The sequence below is a fragment of the Lactuca sativa genome, chromosome 9 (assembly GCF_002870075.4).
Source record: "Lactuca sativa cultivar Salinas chromosome 9, Lsat_Salinas_v11, whole genome shotgun sequence".
NCBI lineage: Eukaryota > Viridiplantae > Streptophyta > Magnoliopsida > Asterales > Asteraceae > Lactuca > Lactuca sativa.
In genome coordinates, this window is record NC_056631.2 from 104,279,279 (window position 1) to 104,301,749 (window position 22,471).

Consider the following 22,471-nt stretch of genomic DNA (forward strand, 5'->3'; position numbering starts at 1 on the left):
TGATTCACGATCAATGAATTTATGATTACTAAGTTGAAAAATACTATGAATTTTTGTAGGATTACCAAGTAGTTAGGTATTTTTATACTATTGGCGTATATAATAATCATAATATATTATATAATATGTTTTAAAACTAGAACTATAAAACATATGCAACCGTTAGTTATGTGCATGTTTTATATATCTTTCAAACTAGATGATTTGATTGTAAATCATTTATATATGAAAAATGATACATATGCAAGAGAGATCTGAGACATAAATAGAATCATACAAGTTATTAACAAAAGTTGTTTGAGATCCCGTAACACTAAGAATTATATATTGGAATATCATTGATAATCAATATCTACCTAGTTTAATTCAATAATGGGATAAATGATATTTATTATGAGATTTATAGGTTGCAAAAATCATATTTTGGCGGAAAAACTTAAACCCTAAGTTCAAATGCAACCTAAAGGATCTATGTTTTCACTATTGAATGCAATAATCAATTGAACATCAAAAACCCTCATATTTTCAAAAATAACAAAAGAGTTTAGGGTTACATACATTTTGATTATACTAATAGATAATCAATCACAATCCCTTTTGTAGTCACTTGGAAGCTAGCACCAGAACTCCCATGCCTCTACTAGTTCACACCCAACCCTAACAACAAGGAGGCTTAAAGAGAGAGGAGAGGGGAAAAGTAGAATTTCGGCTATGCTTGGAATAATCAAGTGGCCGAAATTTTGAAGCCCTTAGGGTCTATTTATAGTCAAATTAGGAAAGCCTACATAACTCTAATTTGAATATTATATTAATGTCTCCAATTAGGTAATTATCTACAATCTAATTATCTATAAGGGGTATTCTAGAAACACTAGAATATTCGCTCTAGAAACTGTCCACCCTAAGGGAGGAAGGTTTTGGAACCTCTTGTTCAGCTATTTAATAATTACAATTAGACCCCAATACTTTTAATTAATCAAGTTAATCCTAAAATTAATTTCTGATTAATTATTAATTAAACAATATTATTTTTAATAAAGTATTATTAGCATAACATATTAATAAATTCATTTATTGTTTTTTATTAATCATTTAATAAATCAATAAATCAATTTCTTTTCCTAAAAGTCATCATATTCAATTAATGGATTTGAGGGCAACCAAAAGGACTTTACTAATAATTCAAATATATGCTAATTTAGCTATTGGCGTAGACACCTAATCCAACAGTCTCCCACTTGGATCAGTCTATAACTGTAATTACCAGTATAACTTCTAAATTAAACAACAAATAGTGGTTCCATAGTAACCGCCGAACTCTAAACTGACCAGACATTGGCCCTAAGATAGGTGATCTAATATTCTTTTGTTCTTCAAGATATCGTTCGAACATGAGACATGGATTAGAATCAATCTCATTGTCCAAGTTTTGTTTCCCGATTTTTGGTTTATGATGACATCATAAGACTTTTAATTGAACACATCAATTTAGTCTTTGTAGGGCCCAACACTATAAGTCAACATCAAATTACTGAGGGCCCCAAAGATATCGCTTTTTCTCATTAGGACAAAAGGAACGAATAAACTTTAAATTACATGCTTGTATCATTTAATTACCAAATCATACATGTGTTTTATAACATCATGTTACTAAAGTGTTTTCGCAACATTAATGCACAACCGACTTGTAACTTACAACTCATATATCTCTATTTTAAGAATATAAGATATTATATTCTCAGAATTACCTGTGATATAATCTATGAAGTAAGTCTCCGAGCGTGGGTTTATCACTACAAAAAATGACATTTAGTGGCACATATTTTTAATGGCACATATTGTTTATGCCACTATAGTATATTTTTAGTGGCATATTTTATATGCCATTATAAAATTAATAGATTTAGTGGCATTTAATAATTTATGTCACTAATATTAATATTTATTAATGACATAAAAATTCTAAATGACACCATAAGGTCTATATTTTGTGGCACGTATTCATTTATACACCACAAAAGTTCTGTTGTATAATTTTACCCATTTGTTTTTGTGTCACTAAAAAAGTTAGAATTTCCTTTTATTTTTCCCCATTAGTAAATGGATCGGCGTTTATTTCTTAAAAAATGAAAGAAGATCGGTGTTATCACATAAGAAATTTGAGTGTTTCCCCTTTTTCTCATACCCTAATTCACCGTGTTTCATAGCTCCAACTAGCAATATACATCCTGCCAATAATTGATTTCATTGGATCCTTATCTAGATTACGATCAACAAGCTCCAAATCAAAATTGAAAAGATGAGAATCAGAGCTCCTTATTGCCTTATCACTCTTCTCCAATCTCCTTTTCAAATCTTCTCAACAAGAAAAGAGACGAGGATTTTTTGTATCCTGTATCTGACGCCTTGAGTCACGCACGATAAGAAAGGTTCTTCTAGGAAAAGAGAGAAATATTGATTCAGAAATATGATCTTCCATGTCGATCACCTCCAACGGTTCCTGGTTGAGGTTCAGACTAATGACAAAACTACGATCGAGGAAGATAGAGCAATTATTACATAAAATTCCCCTTTTATCTACCACCGCAAGGGTTTCAATCTTGAAGCCTTCTTCAAATACCTCTTCGGTGTTTCTAATCTTTTTTATCTCCATCTGGTTCGGTAATCATACTTTAATTTAAATTTCATTTGATTTCATCCTTTGTTTACTCGCACTGCTAAATTATTGTTCAAATTTCTACGATTGAACTATTTTTCTCTCCATTGACTTTCAATATAGTCCTGAAACGCATTATCTTGTTTCTATTGTTTTCGTGATTGTCTAGGTGTGAGTCAATAATGATTCATGTGGAGGTTTCCGCTTCTCTTTTCATAAACACTTATTTTAAATGCAGATAGATTACTTTCAACTCATATATTCTCTTCTTAGTTGAGTAATCTGAGTCATCAAACATCAGGACGTTTTTATAGCAGTTCATGCCCTCCCTACACACACTCACACACCTGATAGATGGGGATGGTACTTTCAATGCAATTGGACTTGATTTCAAACAAATCAAACTAGCAGAATTTCGAGTTTCTTCAAGCGCTTGATGCTCCGTGAAGGATTTCCAGATAGTGTTACTAGTGATTACTTGGAGTATTCTCTCTGGAGAGGCATTCGGGGAATCGCTGCTCAAGTTAGTGGTGTTATTGCCACACAAGTAAGTTTAGTTGATTGGGTTTCCCTTATTGATTCATTAGATTTGATTCTATAGTTTTGCATCAATTTTGGATTAGGGTTTGTTTAACTAGATGATAATTGTATCTTGTAGTCTTTGTTATATGTTGTTGGTTTGGGTAAATGGCCGATTCCAACTGCTGCAGTTGTGAATTGGGTGCTCAAAGATGGAATTGGGTATCTAAGTAAAATCTTTATGTCAAAATTTGGTCAACATTTTTATGTGAATATAAAGTGATGGAGATTGTTTGTTTATTTCAGGGAAAATGTTGCTTTTGGTATGGAAATTTTGACACCTACTTTCCCACATCTTTTTGACCCATTGGTGATGTTGATGGAGCAGGGCAATCTGCAACTGCAGTAATTCAGATATTTTCTTGATTTCATCAAAATCTTTTAGGTGAATAAAGGTAGATCACAAAAAATAGGGTTAAATGCAAGTCATATCTGTAACGCCCGCGGATCCGGGCTAGTCAATTTAGAGATAATAAGCATCAAAAATGATTTTTTGATGGAAGATTATTTAGAAGGATTAATCTTAGCCAAGTTGTAGTATATGTTACAAGGGTTCAGTACATATAAAGAACGCCAAAATCCGAGTTATAACGAAGAAGTTATGACCCGTCGAAGTTTTTCAGCAAAACCGACACGACACCGGGAAGACGTAAATAGTTAATTTATGATAGAGCGACTTTTAGCCTTAGTGATACAAATAAAAGTCGTAGAATATGTTAACCTGAGAGTGTCCATAAAAAGAACGCCCAAATCTGACTTCGTATGAGGAAGTTATGATTTTTCTAAGATTTGGCTTAGCAGTGCATGACCCGAAACTCGAATTTCAGTTCGAGCGATTTTTGGCTTACGCGACCTAAATGAGAGTAGAAGACATAATTAATAGGAACTCAACAGTAAAAATACAGACGAAAACGGAGTCCGTATGAAGGAGTTACGAAATTTTCGCGGTCATTTAACAGTCTAATCACCTCTGACTGTTAAATTTAAGATTGGTCGAGAATTAGCCAACGGAGTGAAAATGAAAGTTGTAGATCTTATTTTTACCTACTCTTGGATATAAAGAACGTCGAAAATGGAGCTCGTATGCGAAAGTTATGAATTTTTGAAAATCGGTTGATTACCACCTTGTCTGCGATGCCACGTGTCAGCACCAGGTTGTGCCTGGCTGTACCCAGCTGGCCCACGACGTGGGCATCAATGGTCACGACATGAGAGCCTCTTCATCCTCCTATAAATAGAGACACCCCTCTCCTTCATTCTTCACACTTTAGCCTTTCATTCCTCTCTCTATACTTTCTCTCTAAGCCCTAAAACCCCCTGAAAAGCCTAGGGAACCTCCCTAGCACGAGGCGGAAGCTCCGGAGTGCCCGACAGCCCTGAGAAGAAGAGCCTTTCGGCTCGGAAACGCTGCTCCAGCGAAGCCCGGTTTTGAGAAAAACCCGTTGTAAGTGAGCTACGCCTAACCTTTCTTTAGTATAGCTTATGATTCAATATAGTAATGTTATTAGGTCCTTATAATAAATATTTGGGCTATTATTATGAGTTATATAAGTGTTTTTATAATATCTTTTTAACCACTCACGGTACGGGGAATCTGTTTTAAAGGGCCGCATAGGGTTGTTGGATTTCAGAAGTACTATACGCCAAAATGGTCCTGCCCTCCGGTGTTTTATGTCTGGCCCCTGTCTCTACATAGTGGGTGAAGAGTATTGTTTAACGCTTATATAATAGTAATAATAGTTAGACTATTAATTAGTCTCGATGAATATTAGACTAAACTCTAGTGATAATGATACTAGGTTTTGTCAAAGGAAAATTATGTTAAGAAACGAAGTGTTGTCCAAGTGCCGAGTCACCACCTTTTCAAGTGAGTGTAGAGTTACTTTCATCTTACACATAGATATGAAGTATTTAATATAAATTACATGCTATGTGTGCATATTGTCTGAATATTTGTTGTCTATGCTGGGTGAGAGATTTTTATACATGTTTTAAACTGTATACGTATTTTTATATCTACAAAATATGTTGGGTAAAACATGGGTGGATGAAGGACGAGGGGTGAAAGCTGAAGTAGAGGAATATTAGTGGTATGGACCTAGTGCCCTATAGTTGAACATTGACAGCAATGGACCTAGTACCCTATAGATAAGCACTGACAGTTGCGCCACAACCTGTAGATGTTGTTGATATACGATAAACATCCTAGTAGCTACGCTCTAAGGATAGTATCGACAACTGCGCTTAATAGAGAACATTATAACCATGACAGTAGCGCCTAAAGGACAATATCGGTAGAAGCGCCTCATAGAGAATGTCACAATTCTGGCAGCTATGCCTAAGTGATAGAACTAGCAGTTGTGCTTGACAGTTGTGTCATTGACAATGATGGACTTCGTACCTATTTCTTAGGATAATCCTTAGGAATGAATGAATGAGAAATAACTGATTCTTAGGGTAGATCCATAAGAGTAAAGAAGATAATGAGGAGGGGAATTTGGGTTAACTGTTTGATGATTAAACATAATAATTATATTATTGTGGGTTGAAAACCCTATGTACTCATCAGGTTTCCCAACCTGACCCACTCAGTTTATTTATATCACAGGTGTTGATATGAAGTCACATTACACTGAGAGATTAAGGAGATATAAATCACTAGTGATAAATGAATGTAAGTTCTGTTTATGCTTATGTTTCTGTATTGACAAGGACATCCTAATATTTTAAAATAAATAAAAAAAATACATTTCTTCGGAAATGCTTTGATAACGTATTTATCATGTTTTACTGGGATCAAATTCCGCAACATTTTTATTAAAAGAGGTACTCTGATTTTTATAAAGTATAAACAAAATCGGTCTTTTTTGGTCGTGAAAATGGGGATGTCACAATATCAATGTACCTTTATTCAATTGTTTATTATAGCATTCCACTTCTTCCTATTACAACATTGTCCTTTGAAAATCATACACAATTATAGCAATGTTATCTCATTCCGACTGCTATAATGAATGAGCTTTTTCAGTTTTCAATATATAATGTTCTAATAAGGAAAAAATTAAACATCCAATGCTATAACTATGTATCTTTTGCAAAGTACAATGCTTTGATAAGAAAAAGTTGATAGTTAATGTAGTAATAGAAAGAAATGAAAGTAGCATGCTATGATAATAATAAACAACTAATTGAAAGTATCTTGATATTTCTTGCAATTTGTTATTAAAAAAAAGTTGAATTCTTTACATGACATGCTGCTACCAAGAGTTGTTTCTATGCATGATTTACTGCCAAAAGGAGCTTTGTTGAGGTAATTTCCAATTGCATACTAGTAACAATTGAACATAACAAAAAATACATACATTTATAACTTTTAAATTATTTTTCTAAATAAGTTTGTGTTACATACGTAGTGTCATGATATTGGGTGTGAACAGGCTGAAAACAAACCTCTTCTGAAAATTGTTTTCCAGATATGTTTTTTGCACCTATATATTTATATTTTTATTATTCTTTTACATTATTGATAATATGTTTATTGATCTAATGGTTCATGTTTTTTAGGTTGCAATTGTTTAGTCCAAATAAAATAACTTAAATGGTTTTTATACACGATAAAACAAGGGTAATTTTGTCTCTTTTACGCTAATTTTGTTTGCATGTATTTTATATAATCTAATGAAAATATTCTTTTTTTATTTATATATAGACACTTCTTCAAAATGTAGAGCCTATCTTGAGGGAAGGTATCAAGAAGATATCTTTTTGGTTTTCGCATATTTTCTTATTTCATAATGGTACAACTTTTAATGACATGTCATTTTCTGTAGATATGAGATTATATTCCTAAGCCATAAGCTACAAACACACCCTAATGGTATATATATGGTAATGTGGATATTTTGGTATTTTTTTGAACAATAGCCTTATAGAAAACTACTAATAGTAGTGACTTATGTTTTTATTAATTTATTTTAGTTAACCACCTAGGATCATCTTCCGCAAGTCACCATAATGAAGGTAATCAATTTTATGTGCTTTTCTCTTTTGTTTGTTATTATAGACATAGTTGATTTGTGTTTAATGCTATATTATTTATTTCTAATCTGTGACTTATGTAATTATATCTTGAATAGCCTTGGTTTGTTTTTTGACAGGAAATTGCTATCATTGATTTTAGAGTATGAAATAACACAATTTATTCAACCTAACATGGAGTTTGGGGTAGCTTACTTGCAATTAAGTTTCAAGTTTATTTATTTATTTATTATTATTTATTTACTTTTGTTCGTTACTTTATGTTTAGCATGTATTTGGTTTCACATTTATACATATTTGACATTTACTTATGTATTTGATTCAAAAAGATTAAAATAATTGATAAAAAAAAATAGAATTTGTATTATTTTTTGTATGTGCTACAATTTGATTATTGATTTTATCGTATATTATCGATAAAAATTATATAATAGCCTAAATTTTAAAATCTTGTGAGTATTCATCGGTGCAAAATGTGTCACAAAATATTTATTTATATTGTGGCAAATAAAAAAATGTCACTAATATCTTAAAATGTGTAACTAAATATAGAATGAATTATTGAATCAAATGAGTATTCAATGGCACAAAAAATGTGCCACAAAAAACCTTTCATCTACCGTGAGAAATAAAAAAGTGCCACTAAAAGCCTAAAAAGTTGCAGCGACAAAATAAAAGCTATCACTAATGGGTTTTAGTGGGAGGGTTTCTAGTGACAGTTATTATGTGTGCCGCGGATACTTTGACATGCTTTTAGTGATACTTTTTTGAGTCTTTAGTGGCACTTTTTGCGTGCCATTAAATGACATATTTTTTTGTAGTGTATCCAATACATAAATCTCCATTTCTAACTACTCATGAATGTTGTAGCAATACAATTGCTATGTCTAACTCCTTAGACAATCTACAAGCCAATTCATGACAGTCTTAATTCACTAATTACTTCCAAAAATATGAGTGACTGTGGAATTTGACTAATTAAATCATTCAGGAAGTAAAACATGTAAAACGAAACACATGAAAAAAATGACAAAGGCAGTAAACAAACTCATAAATATTCTCTATAATTTAATCACCAAAAGTCAATTACATTTATTTTATTACAAGTTTCAAATTACTCATCTAACTACTAAAACTAATATCATCTCTCAAACCAATGCTTCTAGTATGTTGATTATGCTTAATCTTACTCAAATCCTTCATCAAAAGATCTGCAGGATTCTTTTCTGATGATACCCTCTTTACAATGAGGTGACCTTCTTCTACTCTCTCTCTCTCTCTGTGTATATATATATATATATATATATATATATATATGATGTAATGGTACTTTCTATTGATATGTCTTGACTTGCCATGATCTCTCGGTTCTGTAGTCAAAGTAACCGCACCTTTATTATCGCATAAAAGTTCCATTAGCTTCTAAATGGTTAGAACTACTCCAAGATCTCCGATAAAGTTCTTCAGCCAAGCTGCTTCCTTTGATAATTAACTTGCCACTATGTACTCTGATTCGCACGTAGAATCAGCCACCGTGTATTGGTTTGAACTTTTCCAAGTAACAACTCCACCATTTAATAAAAACACCCATCACAACTGAGAACAAAAGTTGTCTCTATCTGTCTGGAAGTCGGCGTCACTATACCCTTTTACTCTCAACGTATCACTACCTCCAAAGACTAGAATCATATCCTTTGTCCTTCGGAGATACTTGAGAATGTTCTTTGTTGCTATCCAATGAGCCTTGCCAAGATTTCCCTGATAGCGACTAACCATGCTTAAAGCAAAGCAAACATCAGAGCGAGTACATGTCATAGCGTACATGATTTATCCTACAGTCGAAGCATAAGGGAATCGACACATATTAGCTATCTCTACATCCATTCTTCAGCTTTGAGTCTTACTCAAATTGGCATTGCTTTGTGATGTGTATATAAATGCACTAGTTTTAGTCCTACTTTTAAGATATAATTTAGACACACAAAGGCAGTGGACCTATCAATTGGTGGTATAGATGAATAAGTAGGATATCGAACACAGGGAACGGTAATTAAACTAATGACTAGAATTAACTAAAACAAGTAATAAAAGTAAAAGGTTTTCTCTAGTTTTGCAAGACTACAAACTTAAATAATTAACTAATACGCTAATTAAGTAACTAACAACTAAAGCTAGTAAAAACAAACTAAATTCAATGTTAAGAAGAATTATGTTTAGGTTCGATTCATTTACTCCTATGGTTGTTTTTATGGCAAGTGCAATGGATTAATTGTTATTGGCTACCGGTTAAAGTGATTAGGTCACATTCGCTATTATCAATCCTTAGAAAAAAATTAATTTAAGCAGTGATCAAGTGATTAAACTAATGAATTTCCTATTTTATTTATTTGGGTTAAATAAGACTTGTAATTAGCTAATCAAATTACTAATTCAATTAACCTCTTGTTGATGGTTTATCACACAAACTCACATATTAATTTACCCATTTTCTAGTTAACCCTAGTTTCACATTCGCTATTCCTAGGAACATAACAATGTTTTCACATAAATCATATGAGATAAGCAATTAAGAGATGTTCATTCCACTTAATTACTTGTTAATTTATAGAAAATAGTTGTGGTTAATGCATAAGATTTTTTTAACAAGCTTAATAAAACAAAATTCAACAATAAACAAATAATCCAACCACAAATCAATCCATAGTCATAAATTATCTACCCTAAACAAAAGATATAAGGTTTAGTTCATAATTACAGCAGGAAGAAACTCATAAACAATATCTAGTAGTTCACACATGGTTAAAACAAGAGATAAAGTAAAGAGTAAGCTTGGTTTGCCTTTTATCTCCTTAAAATCGAAGGTTAGGGTTTTCTCCACAAACTCCAAAGCTCCAGCAGCACCTTTAGTCGCAAAATAATCCCCAAAGGTTCCAGAAAAACATTTGGAATCGGCAATTGGCTTCTATTTATAGACTTCAAAAAACAGGGTCTACTCGTCGAGTACATAACCGACTTGCCAAGTACCCCTTGTAGAGTCTGTGTACAACAAGGACTTTGTATTTGCTTTGCAAACATTCATGTGGACTCATCGAGTAGACGTCCAACTCGCCGAGTCCTTCAGGATTTTGACTCTTTTCTTCTTCTTTTCTTCTTTCTTTAATTCCCGAGTTCCCAATCGCATTTCCCACTTCCTTTTGCTTCCAAGCTCATCTTTTAGACTGAAAATACAGTTTAAACATAATTAAGTACCTTTTGTCCGTAAATTGCTATAAATTAGCCAAAAAGTAATACAATTTTAATTGAAATATATAGCTAAATATGCACATATCACTTTGAATAGGTAGCTCTCCTTTCTTGGAATTTTCCATACTAAACCATTTTAGTACCTTGTCCAAGTATGTACTTTGACTAAGTCCAATTAGTCTTTACTTTTTATCTCTCAAAATTCTTATCCCAAGAATGTAGGCAGCCTTTCCTAGATCATTCATAAGGAAACACATTCCAAGCCAAGATTTCACATCTTGCAAGGTTGGAATGTCAATTCCTATAAATAGTATGTCATCGACATACAATACTAGAAAAGTTACTATAATCTTACTAGCCTTAACATACACACATGAATCATCCTCACTTCTATAGAAACCAACTCTTTGACTTTCTCATGGAAGCAAATATTCCAGCTGCAAGATGTTTTTTTCAATCCATAAAAGAATTTTCAAACTTACACACTCTATTAGGATACTTTTCATCTACAAAACCCTCTGGCTAACTCATGTAAACATCTTCAGCAAACTTCCCATTAAGGAAAGTAGTTTTGACATCCATCTGCCAAATTTCATAATCATGAAAGGTAGCTACGGTGAGCATTATCCTAATAGACTTTATCTTGGCCAGTGGTGAAAAGGTCTTATTTTAGTCAATCCTTGGGGTTTGAGTAAAGCCCTTCGTAACCTGTCACACCTTGAATTTGTTCACATTTCCATCCATGTAGGTCTTCTTCTTTAAGATCCATTTACAACCAACTGTCTTCCGAATCGATAAATGATCAACCAAATTCCAAACTTGGTTATCATACATGGATTTGATCTCATTCTCCATTTCTGCTTTCCTCTTTTAGGCCTCAAGGCTCGCCATTGCTTCCTTGTAGTCAGATAGTTCTTCCAAAATTTACAAGTATACAACCGCTGATAAACATATCCCCATCTGCAGTTATATGGAAACCATAAAACTGACGTGGCATGCTAACTCTATTGGAATGACGAAGAGGTAATAAATTTTCAACTGGTTTAATTGGAATTTCTTCCTCTGGTTGAACTCTAACGTCTTCTAAGGTTCCATAATTGGTTGAATCTTGAATCTCTTCAAGGTCAATTGTGCGCCCACTATCCTTTTTGCATATGAGCTCCCTCTTTCTCTTTCTTTCTTTCTTTCTCTCTCTCTCTCTCTCTCTCTCTCTCTCTCTCTCTCTCTCGTGCGCGCATGCGCACGAAAGACTACTCTTTTTGATACAAACACCACGTTCTCACTAGGTCTGTAGAACAAATATCCAAAACACTTTTGTGGGTAGCCAATGAAAATAAACTTCTCACTTTTGGCTTCGAGCTTGTCATGAGTCTCTTGTCTAACGAAAGTTTCACAACCCCAGACTTTGATATGTGCCAACAAGGGAACTTTCCACATTCTCATCTCGTGAGGTGTTTTGGAAACCTTCTTAGCGGGTACAAGATTGAGGATAATGGCTGCTATCTCTAAGGCATACCCACAGAAGGAAATGGGAAGGGTGGCTCGACTCATCATTGAACAGACCATGTCCAACAAGGTCAGATTGCGCCTCTCAGCTACACCATTAGGTTGTAGTGTTTTGTGAGGATTCAATTATGAAACTATTCAACATTCCTTGAGGAAATCATGGAACTCGATAATAAGATACTCTCCTCCTCTATCATATCAGAGCATCTTTATCTTCTTGCCTAATTGATTCTTGAGTTCATGTTTAAACTCTTTTAACTTTTCAAAGGTTTCTGATTTATGTTCGATCAAGTAGATGTAACCATATATACTATAATCATCCATAAATATTATATAAACCGATTAGCATCTCTTGTGGTGGATCTGAAGGGTCCATACACATCTATGTGTAAGAGGTCCAACAAACTTCCACCTCTTTCACTATATCCAGTGAAAGGTGATTTTGTCATCTTGCCCAAAAGACAAGACTCGCACTCATCATTTGACCTTAAGTCAAATGATTCTAACACTCCATTCTTTTGGAGTTGGGCGATGCACTTCTTCTTAATGTGCCCAAGATGAAATGCCACAATCATATCTTGTTTAAACCATTAGATGATCAAATCTGAAGTACAATATTTCCTAAACTATTAACACAAGTCACTATTTCATACACACCATTTCAAGGTAAAGCTTTAAATATAAAAACACCATTTTTATAAGCTAAAATTGAACCATTCAAATCATTAATTGAGAAAAGAAAACCTTGTGTGAACAATGCATAAAATGAAATAATGTTTTGCATCATTTTTAATGAATAACAACAATCAATCAAACTAATCCTAACATCACCACTAAGCACAAGGTGATAAGTTCCAATCTTGGTAATAGGCAAAGATTGCCTATTTCCCATGATCAGATTCATCCTGTCATGCTCCACCTCTTTGCTTTCATTTAGTCCCTGCAAATTAGAACAAATGTGAAAACCACATCCTATATCCAGGACCCAAGAATAAGTGGATTATGAGTTATTAGTTTGAATAGTATATATACATGCAGACGATGGCTTCACATTGCCATCCTTGATGTCTTGCAGTCACTTGGGGCAGCTCCTCTTCCAATTTCCCTTGTCATTTCTATAGTAAATAGTGGCCCGTTTGGGGTCACTAATAGTCGTAATGTTTGAACTGGGCCTTGCTTTTGGGATATTTGTAGATAACCCAACATGGGCCTTGTCCTTCCGATTAGCTTTAGTTGCCACCTTCCTTTTCTTCCCTTTTCTTTTCTTAATGGCGAGAATAAGAGCATTAGTGGATGGGGATGGATTCTTTCCCTTCATTCCTAACTCAACAGTCCACAACAAGTTATGGAGTTAGGCCAATGTGGCTTCTATGTTGTTCAAATGATAAGCCAAAATGAACTAATCATAACAACTTGTCAAGGAGTTTAAGACCATGTCAACGGCCAAATCCTCAACGAAATCCACATTGATCCTAACAAGATGTTCCACGTATTTATGCATTCTCTGCAAATGGTTGCATACAGACTCTCCCTATTTCATCTTGCAAGCAATGAGAGCTATAATCGCCTCATATTTATTTTGATGATCTCTCTTGTGGTACTGTTCAACAAGGTCATTGTTCATCTCATATAATCGCTTCATACATCCTTGTACACTTAAGGGCACATGCAACCTATTAAATCTAGTCATAACTCTATTGAAATAACATTCTATTGAATAACAAGAACCCTAAAACCCTAAGTAATTTCAAAGTTCATAGAATAAAACATACATCTTAATTGTGGTAGTAAGAAATCAAACAACCCTTTTTTAGTTGCTTGGAAACTAGCACCAGAAATCTCATGCCTCTAATGGTTCACCCCCAAACCTAGCAACAATGAGGCTTAAGAGAGAGGAGAGGGGATAATGGAATTTTAGGCTATCTATTGTAAAGGAGGAGTGGTTTCCGAAAATCCAAGTCCAAGGATCCTTTATATAGTGTAACTTGGAAACCCTAGATAATCCTAATTTGAATAAAATAATATAAATTCAAATCGGTAATTATCCAGCTTCCTACTTATCTACAGTGAATATTCTAGATGCACTGGGATACCCTAAAAACAGTCCACCCCTTCCAAGGAAGGTTCTAGAACATCTCTTGTTTAACTATTGAACTATTATTCTTTAATGCTTGCATTTTTAATTAATCCAATTAATCCTAAAATTAGTTCTAATTAATTTCTGATTAATTCTTAATTAAATATGACTATTTCTAATTAATATATTATTTTCATAACATATTAATAAATTCATCTATTTTGTTTATTAATCTTATAATAAATCAATAAATCATTCGCTCTATCTATCTAAAATTCATCCTATTCAATTACTAGGTTTGAGGGCAACCTAAAAAGACTTTGCTGATAATTCAAGTATATACTAGTTCGGTTATTGGCTTAGACACCCAATCCAATAGTCTCCGACTTGGAAAAGTCTATAACTGTAATTACCAGTATAAATTCTAAATTAAACAACAAAGAGTGCTTCCATAACAACTGTGAAACTTTGAACTAAACAGAAATTGGTCCTAAGATAAACAATCAAATATTCCTCCGATCTACTAGATATCGTATAGACGTGGGCCATGGATTACAATCAATCTTATTGTCTGAGTATTGTTTCTCGATTTCACGATTTGTGATGACGACATAAGACTTCAAATTGGACATATCAATCGAGTCCTGGTCGGGCCCAACACTATAAGTCCACACCAAATCACTAAGGGGCCCAAAGATATCACTTTTCCTTAGTAAGGTAAAAGGAATGTATAAACTTTGACTCATATGCTTGTATCCTTTACTTATCAATTCATACATGACACTGCATTTTATAACATCTTCTTACTGACATGTTTTCGCAACACCAATTCACAATCGACTTACAAATTAAAAATCATATATCTCTGTTTCAAGAATATTATATATTATCATCTCAGAATTACTCGTGATATAGTCCATGAAGTAATTCTCTGAGTGTGGGTTTATCCAATACTTAAATCTCCATTTCTAAGTACTCATGAATGTTGTAGCAATACAATTTCTATGTCTAACCTCCTTAGACAATCTACAATCCAATTCATGATAGTCTTAATTCACTACTTACTTCCCAAAGTATGAGCGACTGTGGAATAAAATTATTCGAGAAGTAAAACATGCAAAAATGAAACACAATAATATATAATTAACAAAGGCAATACACAAACTCATAAATAATTTCTACTATTAATCACCAAAAATCAATTACATTTATTTTGTTACAAGTTTCAAAATAATCATCTAACTACTAAAACTAATATCATCTCTCAATCCAATGCTCCTAGCATGCTGGTTATGCTTGACTCTACACAAAGCCTTCGTTAAAGGATATGCAGTATTCTCGTCTGATGATACCCTCTTCACAATGAGGTGACCTTCTTTTACTTTATGCCTAATATAATGGTATATTTTGTCAATATGTCTTGACTTGCCATGGTCTCTCAGTTCTTTAGTCAAAGCAGCTACACCTTCATTATCGCAGAAAAGTTGCATAGGCTCCTAAATGGTTGGAATTACTCCAAGATATCCAATGAAGTTCTTTAGCCAAGCCGCTTGCTTTGATGCTTCACTTGTCGCTATGTACTCTGATTCACACGTAGAATCAACCACCGTGTCTTGCTTGGAACTTTTCCAAGTAACTGTTGTTGGATTAGGTGTCTAAGCCCATAACTATAATTGGTATGTACTTGGCCTGAGAGTAGCATGGTCCATTTGGGTTGCCTTCACCAGAACAATCTGATAAGCTGCACATTTGAGAAGGAGGTTATTTATGATTTATTAATATATTATAAGGATAATATATTAATTAAGGAAACATAATATTTAATTGGTAATGATTAATAATTAATTTGGAAGTAATTTAGTGATCAAAAGAGACCAATTAAATTAACGGGGACAAATTATGTAAATATATATATATATATATATATATATATATATATATATATATATATATATATATATATATATATATATATATATATATATATATATATATATATATATATATATATATAGTTTGGGCTATTGATCCATGTTCAGCTAAGTTTATGTAAGTATCCATGAAGAGTTAGCCCACATGAGATATGGATCATAACCTAAGTGTACGGATTAGGGAGAATATTCAGTTACCCGGCAGGGTCAAACCAACAGCACAGAGGCTCTGCAGCAACAGGAGGTACAAAGACGATTATAGAAAGATACCAGGATTCTACTCAAACAAGAGCAGTAGTACTCTCTGAAGTCCTTCAAATAATTATGCTAATTGTAGTAACCTGAACAGGTAAAAACGAGAGATGTTGTGGAAAACCTTTCCTTCCTTTCCAAGGGCAGCTGCTCGACCAAGTAACCAATTACCACCCTAAAACGTAGCCGGGGAAAAATGTCTGCTCATATCTCAATCCTAGACTTTTTATCTTAATAAGTTACCTTAGGTAAGTTAAAATTTAAGGGAAAGGCTCCTAGATTACAAGCCATGATCTAAAAAGTGATTGCCCCAACCCTTTTATAGTTCTAGAAGCAGAGGGAGCTGCTTCAGTAGTTCCATCTCTCTAGCCTGCAGAAGTCCCGGGAAGATATATGCAACGCATAAGTAAATATATAACCTACAGAAAAGTGGGATAATCCAACCAATCTTGTACAATCGAAAGTGCCACAAATTTATCTCTCCAACGAATGAAATTGGCCTAAGGTGTGCGTTTATGAGCCCATGCTAAAGTTTCAATCAATTCCGGCCAATATCTACGCTAGGAAATAAAAAACATATATCCAGTAGCCCAAACCAGATGTCCAAATAAAAACATTCATGCCCAGACTGATAAACTGTTCATACCAAAAGGGTTATATCCATTAATAAGTTGTGAAGAGTTTAACCATAAATAATCTCTGAACCAGCCCATCAAATAAGTGGAAGATTCATTAAACTGCGAAACACCACCCTGCCATAATGTAATGTGCTTTTAATGCCAATAAAAAGTAACCCATCCAATGGTATTTAACATCCAAAAAATGTAACATCCCGAAATCCTGGTAAAGCTATTTAACCCTACCATTTTATCAAGTTGTCAAAATTGGTCCCTTGAGAGAGTTCTTGTAGCAAATGAGTATGTTGGGCGTACTGGGGAGTACGTTGCGCGTACTCATGTGCTTAATTTGGAGGCGGACTCGCCTGGGTACGCTGGGCGTACCCAGGTTTACGCTGGGCGTAATGGGTCTAGATGAAAACCCTAAATGTTTTGTTTGTGCACTATTTAAAGGATGCTAAGGCTCATTTCCCAGCCTCCGTCCAGAGAGTGAAACCCTAAGAGAGAGCCTTCCATCGTCCATAGCTTAAGTGTGTGTGTGTGTGTTTTGGAGCTAAAAGTGTCTTGGTGTGCTAGTGAAGAAGAAAGAGAAGAGCTTATGGAGGCTAGGGCTTGAAGTGCAAGGTAAGATCTGAGATCTTCAAAGAAAGGAGCTTCATCTAGAGGTATAAAGTTCAAAACTTTCCTCTTTATTTGGTTTGATGTTGCATGGACCATTTCTAGGGTTAAAAGCCCCACAGGTGGAGACTTTATGAGTGTAATGTGCTCCATGGACCTAGATCTGTCCCATTTCAGTGGTATTTGTGTTAAAGATCCATAAAGTTTCCATCTTGGTCGTTGATATGAGGGCATGCTTGAGTTATGAGCTTTTTAGAGTTGGGAAATGGAATATTATGGGTGTTAGTGACTTGTCCAGCCAAGCAAAGGCTTAAAGTCACCAACTTTATGGATTAAGAGGTTTAGAAATGGTCAGATCTAGAAGTTGGACGTGGGACTTAACTGTTTAAGACCCCAAAAGCTTAGAGTCTGAAATTGGGAGTTACGTGGGGCGTAATCCCAATACCCGCGGCGTAAGGGGTTGCACACCCCGTTTTGTGAAGACACCAGGTACGCCCAACGTACATGTTTGGTACGCGCAGGGTAACCCGAAGAATTGACTTTTGTTGACTTTTAGGATTTGGTCAACTTTAGGGTCTTGGAGCCATGAGAGGGGTAAAATGGTCTTTTACCCTTCTAAGAGTACTAAGAGAGGGAGTAGTCTATCCTTGAGAGATGCATTGATTTAGAGTGTTTATTTCATATGATTAGGCGGAGGCTAGACCAGATTTTTACAGAGTTCGAGATTACCGAGTTACCCGAGGTGAGTTTTCTCACTATACTTTACCTATAGTGGTAATTAGAGTTATGTGATAGAGTATTTGTATGTTTTTGCATGATGAGATTTCTATGTGCTTTATGCTATGTATGTTACAAAGTTTATAGAGTTTGGACCGTAGGGTCCACAGAGTTAGGGCCAGAGGGCCCTTAGAGTTATGGGACCGGAAGGTCCAACTAAGACACATTGACCAAAGGGTCAAACAGAGTTATAGCCTCGAGTGGCTAATATGTGTTACGTGTGGTATTTTGGGGAACTCACTAAGAATTTATGCTTACAATGTTATTTTATGTGTTTCAGGTACCAGTGAGGATCGCGGGAAGGCGTCGGCTTGATCAGTACACACTGGAGGAGCTTTTACATATTATGATCTTGGGATGTGATATTATGAACTGATTATGTGATACAATGAGGTTTTTATAACAATTATGAATGAAAGAGTATTTTTAAAATGTGAAAATCTAATTGAAAATTTGGGCGTTACAAGTTGGTAGCAGAGCCTTGGTTTGAGGGATTCAGGTGCACCTTCGGGCGTATCTGAACTCAAACTGAGGATTTGAGAGATTTTCAAAATAAAAATTCACAAAATTTTCTTAAGAGTAAAAGGTTTTTGAAAGAGCAGAGTAGAGCAGTGTGTACGATTAGCCAGCGCCTGGACGGTGATTTCCCAAAATACCCTTACATTATGAGTTATGAGATATGTTATGATATGATATGCATGCTAGAGTAGGCTAGGTATTCTTATTAGGACTAGAGTGGCCTGATTTGTGATGCCTTAGCCTAGGGATTTTGCTGCTAGGAGATGCTTGAGAGTGAATAGATGGTAGCGAGGAGCTTATGAGAGATCTGCTAGAGGACTTGGGACTTGGATCCTAGGATGAGGACTTGGGGTGAACATTGATGCGGTGTGGACGGTAGTATTGGACCCGTACTACTGAAGACACCGAAGCAGTGCCCAGCCCAAGTAAGAATCCTTGGGGTACCATGGATCGAGTAGGTTCAGGTTATCGAGTGCGTGTATATTCGAGCGAGTCTCTGATATGTTTTATGTTGTATTTTAGAGACATCATGGTTGGGACACACCACAAACTAGGGACCAGCAGGGTGAGTGATGAGGAGCTCCGCCAAATGATTCATGAGGAGGTGGTTGCGGCCATCCGTGCGGAGATTCCAGAGATGTTTGGGTCTATCAAGACCACTCTGATTGAGACTTTCGATGAGAGATACGCGGCGGTTACTGTGGCTGCAGCCGCTGTAGCTGCCAGACCTCAGGGTGGTGATTCATTGCTGTTCTGGGAGTTCAGCAACACGAAGCCACCAGAGTTTGATGGGACGCAATATCCAATTGCTGCGATGAGATGGGTTTTTGATATTAAGGGATGCTTCTATACGTGTTCATGTCCAGCGCATCTGAGGGTCCAGTTCGCGCTGAACTAGCTTCGCTTGGGAGCGAAGGACTGGTGGAAGTTTGTGACGACGCACTTTTCTTCTACTGAGCTTGCTGCGGTGACCTGGGAGAGGTTCACCGCTATGTTTCGTGATGAGTACGTTCCCCCGGTGGAGAGGGAACGTTTGGCCCTGGAGTTTCTGACCCTCAAACAGGGTACTGAGTCTGTTACTGTGGTCACCAGGATGTTCCATGAGAGGGCAATGTTCTGCCCTGAGCATGTGTCTACCGAGCAGGCACGTATGAGCCAGTATCTGAGTATTCTGAGGAGGGACATATGAGAGTTCGTGGCGAACTCGACGCAACGGACATTTTCTTAGCTTTAGGCAAATGCCCGGAAGATGGAGATTGAGCTCAAGACTCAGGCCAGGGAGGAGGCGGAGTCTCAGGGGAGGGATCGGCGACCGGCACAGTCCCAGCCGATTGCCAAGCGGGCTTAGCCCGCCGATTCGAGATCAGGGAACTAGAAGGGTCGCCTTATGGCAAGTGCGGAAAGAGTCATGAGGGAGTATGCAGAGCAGGGTCTTGCTACAAGTGTGGCAAGGAAGGGCACATGGCCAAGGATTGCCCCAAGGGGTTTGCAGTTTGTTTTCACTACAACCAGACCAGACACCAAAAGGCCGAGTGTCCGCAGTTCAGAGGGTCAGCTCAGGGAGCTTCTCAGGGATCTATCCCTGCTGCGATTCGAGCTACGGAGAGTCGGCCGGAGAAGGCCGAGGCGCCGAAGGCTCGCGGGAGAGGCTTCCAGTTGACAGCGGAGGAGGTCCGCGCAGCACCCGATGTTGTGGATGGTATGTATTCTTTCATCTATTTATTTTGAGTTTGTGGTGTTATGCTTATATTGTGATATGCGTAGGTACATTTCTTGTGTGTTTTGTGCCTGCTTTGGTGTTATTTGACTCAGGTGCGAGTCGGTCTTTTGTGTCGTTGGCCTTTAGTCAGTACATCAGTATCCATTAAGAGGTGTTGAGTCTGCCTTTGCGAATTTCCATAGCTGACGAGAGAGCAGTGTATGCCACTGATGTGATTCGGGGATGTGTACTCGAGATCTTTGGCGTTGAGTTTCTGATTGATTTGGTCCCGATTGCTATGGGATATGTCTGTGTCATCGTGGGCATGGACTGGTTGAGCAGATTTGGAGTGGTTATCGACTGCGAGCGACAGTTGGTGACCATACGAGACCCTAGTAGGGGAGTTATTACAGTTTATGGTGAGGGTACCCATTCTGGGTCGGCATTTTGTTCAACTGCAAGTGCGAGGCAGAGTCTACAACAAGGCTGTAATGGGTTTGTGGCTTATGTGGTGGATACAAGGGTAGGTGTAGAGAGACCGAGGACGGTCGATGAGGCCCCGATAGTGTGTGAGTTTCCGAATGTTTTTCCCGAGGAGTTGCCGGGTGTGCCTCCTGAGAGGCTGGTGGAGTTCCGTATCGATTTGGTTCCGGGGGCAGCGCCTATCGTCAGGGCGCCCTATCGCCTTGCACTTCCAGAGATGTAGGAGTTATCCTCGCAGCTTCAGGAGCTGCTGGGAAAGGGGTTTATACGACCGAGTAGCTCTCCGTGGGGAGCGCCGATCCTTTTTATCAACAAAAAGGATGGTTCACACTGGATGTGCACTGATTACCGGGAGTTGAACAAGCTGATGGTCAAGAACCGTTACCCTTTACCGAGGATCGACGATTTGTTCGATCAGTTGCAGGGAGCGTCGTGGTTCTCCAAGATTGATTTGAGGTCTGTATATCATCAGATGAGGGTGCGTGGTGAGGATATCCAAAAGACAGCATTCAAGACTCGTTATGGGCATTACGAGTTTGTGGTGATGCCTTTTGGGCTCACCAATGCGCCGACGGCGTTCATGGATCTCATGAACAGGGTGTGCAGGCCGATGTTGGATCGTTCGGTGATCGTGTTCATTGATGATAATTGGTGTATTCGAGATCCAGAGAGCAGCATGAGGAGCATTTGAGGGAGATCCTCGGAGTCCTGAGACCGGAGAGGCTCTACGCCAAATTCTCCAAGTGCGATTTCTGGTTATGAGAGGTCCAGTTTCTTGGACACCTCGTCAACCAGAGTGGGATATTGGTCGATCCTGCCAAGATTGAGGCGGTGATGAGTTGGGAGGTGCCGAAATCCCCTTCGGAGATCAGGAGTTTCCTGGGGTTGGCTGGTTATTATCGGAGATTCATCCAGGTTTTCTCCAGGATTGTAGTTCCTCTTACCAGACTGACCCAGAAGGGCGTTGCTTTCAGTTGAGGTCCGGATCAGTAGGCCTCATTCAAGACACTTCGCCAGAGATTGTGCGAAGCCCTAGTGTTGGCCCTTCCAGAGGGAATGGAGGACTTTGTGGTATATTGTGACGCATCGGTATCCTACTCACGATATGGAGTTGGGGGATGTGGTGTTCGTCCTCAAGATCTGGCGTCACTATTTATATGGGGTTCGGTGTACCATATACACGGACCACAAGAGCTTGAAGTGTCTGATGGATCAGCCCAACCTGAACATGCGTCAGAGCAGATGGTTGGATGTGGTAAAGGACTATGAGTGTGAGATCCTGTACCACCTGGGCAAGGATAACGTGGTAGCTGATGCCTTGAGTCACAGAGCAGAGAGTGCCCCTTTGTGAGATGTTTGTCTGAGGTTGACAGTGATGACTCCGGTGTTGAACACCATTCGGGAGGCCCAGGTAGAGGCCATGAGGCCGGAGAACCGTAGGTGAGAGCGGGTGATTGGATAGGTATCTGAGTTCAT